A 5,463-nucleotide genomic window follows, 5' to 3' on the forward strand; every position below is an offset into this window, starting at 1 on the left:
TCGGCAGTGTTTTACAGCAATGCCAAAAATCGGCATTGGTGTACAAAATTTTGGGTTGTGAATTCCCCCTCGGATTGGAATAACAATTTAAAATAAAACAATAAAATTTTTTTTATATTTAATTCAATTATTGTACTATTTTTTTTTTTTTTTCTAATTGTATTCTTATTTAAACGAATATAACAGAAAAGTTCAGATGCTTATTTGTAAAAATCAGTTAAAAAACTGTATTCTTATATATGTTTATATAACTAATACGTTTTAATTATATGTGTTTCACCTTTTTAATAACATATATTTACCTAATCTATTAGCGATATACATGTATTAACACAAAGTGTTCACGGATCATCGCTAGAGATCAGTTCGCAGCGATCATGGAGGTCAAGCAACGTTTACCGAAGTCGCGACTTGGATGGGTGACCGCTTAAAATTTCCGAAAAAAATTCTTAAAAAAAAACTTGTGCGAAGCTGTGGCACCTCCACAATTTAAAAAATTAGGAATAGAATTCTAATTTCTCACAGAGAAAACAATTCTTTTTTGATTTAAAAAGAATATTTTAAATATTTTTACTTGCTTGGGTGACGTTTCCCTAACATTGTATTGCAAGTTTTAAAAACGTCGCAGAAACGTTGGAAATGTAATGTCGCATATGTAAGATAATTGAATCGGGGCATTTCTGGTTGCTTGAACGTTACCGAAACGTTTATGCGACAAAACGCAAAACGTCGCCTGGCTATAACGCAACGTTACAGAAACGTCGTTGCAACATGATTTTGTTTAGCGGATACATCTATGTATAAGTCACAATGCAACTCTATAATGCAACATAATAAAAATATAAATTGACATGAATTTCTTCAATTGTATAAAGGATATAGCGTAGAGGAGAAAAGGGTATTATGGCTACTCTCGACAATACGGCTACCCCTATTATTTCCGTTATTAGGTGACGTATTCTAACAATTGCTTATTGAGTTATTCGTTTAGTAGTCCGCCGTTTTTTTAGTAATGTTAATATGCCATTATATAATGACGGACAACTGTTATGAGACGTTTTTACATTTGAGCATTTCTAAACTTTTTCAAGGTGCACTTTTAACCTTTAATTACATACACTTCCTCATTATTCCTAAACTTGAGTGTATTATCACACGAAGGTACATACCCTTGAGTGTTTCTTTGTTATTTAACTTTTTATTTGGCCGTATACATTTCGAATTGTACAAAGTTAAAGCAATAACATGGAATTTTGTTAATATGGTTTCTCAAGCAAAATTTTTATGTCAAACTATTTCTTCGATTAATCGATTGTCATTCTAAAGAGTGGTGTTTAGAAACATTAGAGGCATCATTTTATACTTGTTGTTTAATGTTAAACAGAGATAAAATGATATTTTTAATGAAATTTCTAATGGTATTTCTAAAGCTTCTAAACGCTGCAGGAAAATTCTAAATCAGGAAAATTTTAAGCAATGGAAAATTAAAAATATTTAATTTTGTAAGAACGTACTGTGTGTTTCTTTTAAACCAAACTAATTTTTTAAAATTATGTTTCTGGATAGCCATATTACAACCACTTTTTTTCTTCCACCGATTATGCAGTGCATTAGATTTTTTATAAATCATGTCCTAAATAATAAATATTTCATTACTTTGAGTCTAGAATCTGTCAAACAACACTCTGACGAATGTAGTCGTTCAAGTTTTAATAGAAAATATTAATTATAAACAAAGTTATTCAATAAAATGCAAATGGGTGCCATATTTCCCTCTTCTCCTCTATTCATTTTAATTTGATAATGACAAGAACCCGAATCGAAAGAATATTTCGATAAAACTTTCTTGGAAATAATTATAAATATTTTCTTTATAAAGAAAGAACTTATACGTATATATTCATATGGAATGGTTCCGGTTCAGTCCAGATTCTTGATAATACTAATAAAATTTAAAAATAGTTAATGTTTAATATAATTGTGTTATATATCGCATTTTGAAGTAATTTTGTACATTGCACAAAAATAAAATTATATAATTTAATAAAAATAATATAATACTTTTTATTTTATTAATACTTTTTGTTTTTCTAATACTTTTAATAATGTAATACTAGTTTTTGAAGTACTCGTACTTCAAAGCACAGTTACATTCAATTATTAATATGAATATGAATTGTTTGTGATTGTACGATCTCCGTGGAGGATTTATTATATTATCATTGTATTAAAATGTAAACATATTGATTTATGGATAAAGAAAAATCTCACACATATTAATTTACTTACCTTTATTCCACTTTATAATAAGAATTCACAAGAGAAGGAAATGTTAGAAATTTTTCAATCTCATAGCAATTTCAGAGACGTAAGTAATAAAAAAAAAGAAATTGCAAAAACATATTAATAATTAGCACTCGCGCGGGCACTTATTCACGTTAAACAATATCATGTTGCAACAACGTTTTTGTAACGTTGCGTTGTAGCCATGCGACATTTTGCGTTTTGTCGCATAAACGTTTCAGTAACGTCCATGCAACCAGAAATGTCCCGATTCAATTACCTTACATATGCGACGTCACATTTTCAACATTCCTGCGACGTTTACAAAAACGTATAAAACGTTAGAAAAATGTTACAGATGTAGTTCCAGAAACGTTTTAGCAACGTCCAAGCAACCAGAAATGTCACGATTCAATTACCTTACATATGTGACGTCACATTTCCAATGTTCTTGAGACGTTTATGAAACTTGTATACAACATTAAGGAAACGTTACAAATGTATTTCCAGAAACGTTTTTGTAAGGTCACAGGAACCAGAAATGATCCATTTAACTTACGTTTAATTTGCGATGTTTTGTAACGTTAATTTGTAACGTTTTTGTAATGTTGATTTAGGGATTATTAATGAACAGTAGGTATGTAATAATACGATAAATGAAGAACACATAATATTTATTCATTTGAATTGAGATTTATTACAATATTGAACACAAATACAAATATTGATAGCGAATATTAACAGATAGAAATATGATCTTATTAAACGTCTCTCGCATATTATATAAATTCAACAATAATGACAGATTATTATTAAATTGTTACATTGCATATTACGTCAAACTATGTTTTAGTTTCCTCTTTTTCTGTTGGTTCTCTTTTAAATTTATACGCCTAAAACTAACGCTTTAAATCAGATAAAATATCGTCGTCAAAATATCATAACGAAATCATAACGAAATATAATAAAACATCTCGCAGAAATTCAAAACGATCGATTATCGATTCTACTCGAACGTGACAAGTAGATACTTTAGAAAAAGATAGTTTTCAAGGCAGATCTACTAAACTAAACGAAAACTAAACGAATAATTACAAAGAAACAGCGCATCTACACACCATATATTAAAACGATTCTCCGTAAAAAAAGAACGTTTGCTGAGAATTGCAACACGGTGCAACATTTTTATAAACATGAATTTGAAAAAAAAAAGTAATTCGGTATGACTCCCTCATCACTTTGATATAAGCGAAAATTTCTTAATATACATGTATACATACGTGTGTATATGTATGTATATTAAGAGCAGTACGCTTTTCTTTAAATACTTTCTAGTTTTTCTGTGCTTTCTTCTTTTACATATATATATATATAAATATATAACTATAAATATAAAACATAAAATATTTAAAGCGGAGCACTAATGTTTCTTTCAGGATCTACAGATGAACGAAACGTTGCGCCTAAATACTTCAACAGTTTTAAAAAAAAAGGAATGCATTATGAATAAAATCATGAGGCGAAGTAAAAATTTGTGCAGTTCTTTCCTAATTATACATTGTACGAAATACTTTTAGACATCTCTACTGACTTCGATAAGAGAATGGAATTATCTCAGTCGCACAATTAAACCTTTTTCGGAGTCAACAAATTACGAGCTATTTATAATTGCTAATGCGTCTCAACACAATCATTGGCTAAAAAGACCATCAATTAAAATTATTTATTCTCTGCCCTAATACGATATTTCGCACCATCTATATTTCGCATCGGACTGTTACAATCATTCAGAATACGTTAACGTATTCACGGACGCTATTCATACCATTACCATGTCGTCGTCCATATTGATAATCGTCGGAAATGAATTGTCTGCTGAACTTTGCTTTTGAACCGGGCTTCTTCCTTACGAGTCCGTCTGTGATTAATAAAAGTAAAAAAGCTTAAACCTAGAAACCTGTCTATATCTTAGTATCTATCTTGAGAGTTTTTTGATCATTTGATAATAAAAAAAGTCTTCCAATGAAAATCAACCACTCAATAAAATAAAGAAGTAATTAAACGCACAATCTTTTATATAAATCCCTCCCCCACCCCAGCGACCACCAACTTGAGAAGCATCACCCTGGTTAGAGTGATCCTCACCATCAAAAGTGTCATGCCATCATCTACATGGTGCACAACCACATAAAACGAGATCACAATTGTCAGGAGGCGTAAATTCCGCGTCCTCATCAATCTTCGGAAATCGCGATCCGATAGAAGACGAAATTAAAGGGCACATTAAAGAAAAAAACCCAGGAGCAGAAAGTAAATACGCCGGTATCACTAAGACGTTAAAACTAAGACCGATCTTGCGCCGCGAGTGCAAAGCATGAATTCGCGCTCAAACAAAACATAAATTAAACAAAAGATAAATTAAACTTAAGTGAAAATACATCTCAAGAAATAAGGGAAAGAATAAAAATACAAAAAACTACCAAAGACTCTTCAAAATTAAAAAAACTTAGGAAATAGAGCTACAACAATGAAATTAATAAAAATAAGAATTCGTATTTTCAACCGAAGCGCATTATTTATTTAATGGCAACTAGCGGGTTTACGATATTATTAATCTCAATAGGTATTATTTGGGTAATAATACATATATATATGAATAATAATATATGAAAAAAGAAACGGAGCCGACTCGAGAAGCGTGTAACAATAGAACTAGACGCCGATAATGAATTCCGGCAACCATTATAAATCAAAGCAGCAACCAAGTCCCACCAGCTGGCCACTGTTTCTGTATCAAGGCCCATGCAATAGCCCACCTGCTACGCACGGGTCTACCATTGTTTTGAAATCCGACTCTGACCGACAAGCAGTGACCTGACCATCCTCTTATTTTACTCATACTTATGAATACGCATACTCTTTCTCTCTGATTGATCTTTCGCTTATTGTTAACTATCTTTCCCTTTAAAGGTAGATAATTCATTCAATTCCGAGTTCAATTTTGATTTGATCTTAATATAAAGAAGAGAGAATCAGAAACTTCACTTTTAATCCGCCCAATCGATAAAAATAATATAATTTTAGTGAGTAAACGAATTTCCGTACCGCATCATTGGAATAAATCACGAGCGGCCGCGAAACACCGCCGGAACAGGCGAGCGCGCGCAACAAGCGATATCT

Source organism: Solenopsis invicta, chromosome 14, assembly GCF_016802725.1.
Source record: "Solenopsis invicta isolate M01_SB chromosome 14, UNIL_Sinv_3.0, whole genome shotgun sequence".
Lineage (NCBI taxonomy): Eukaryota > Metazoa > Arthropoda > Insecta > Hymenoptera > Formicidae > Solenopsis > Solenopsis invicta.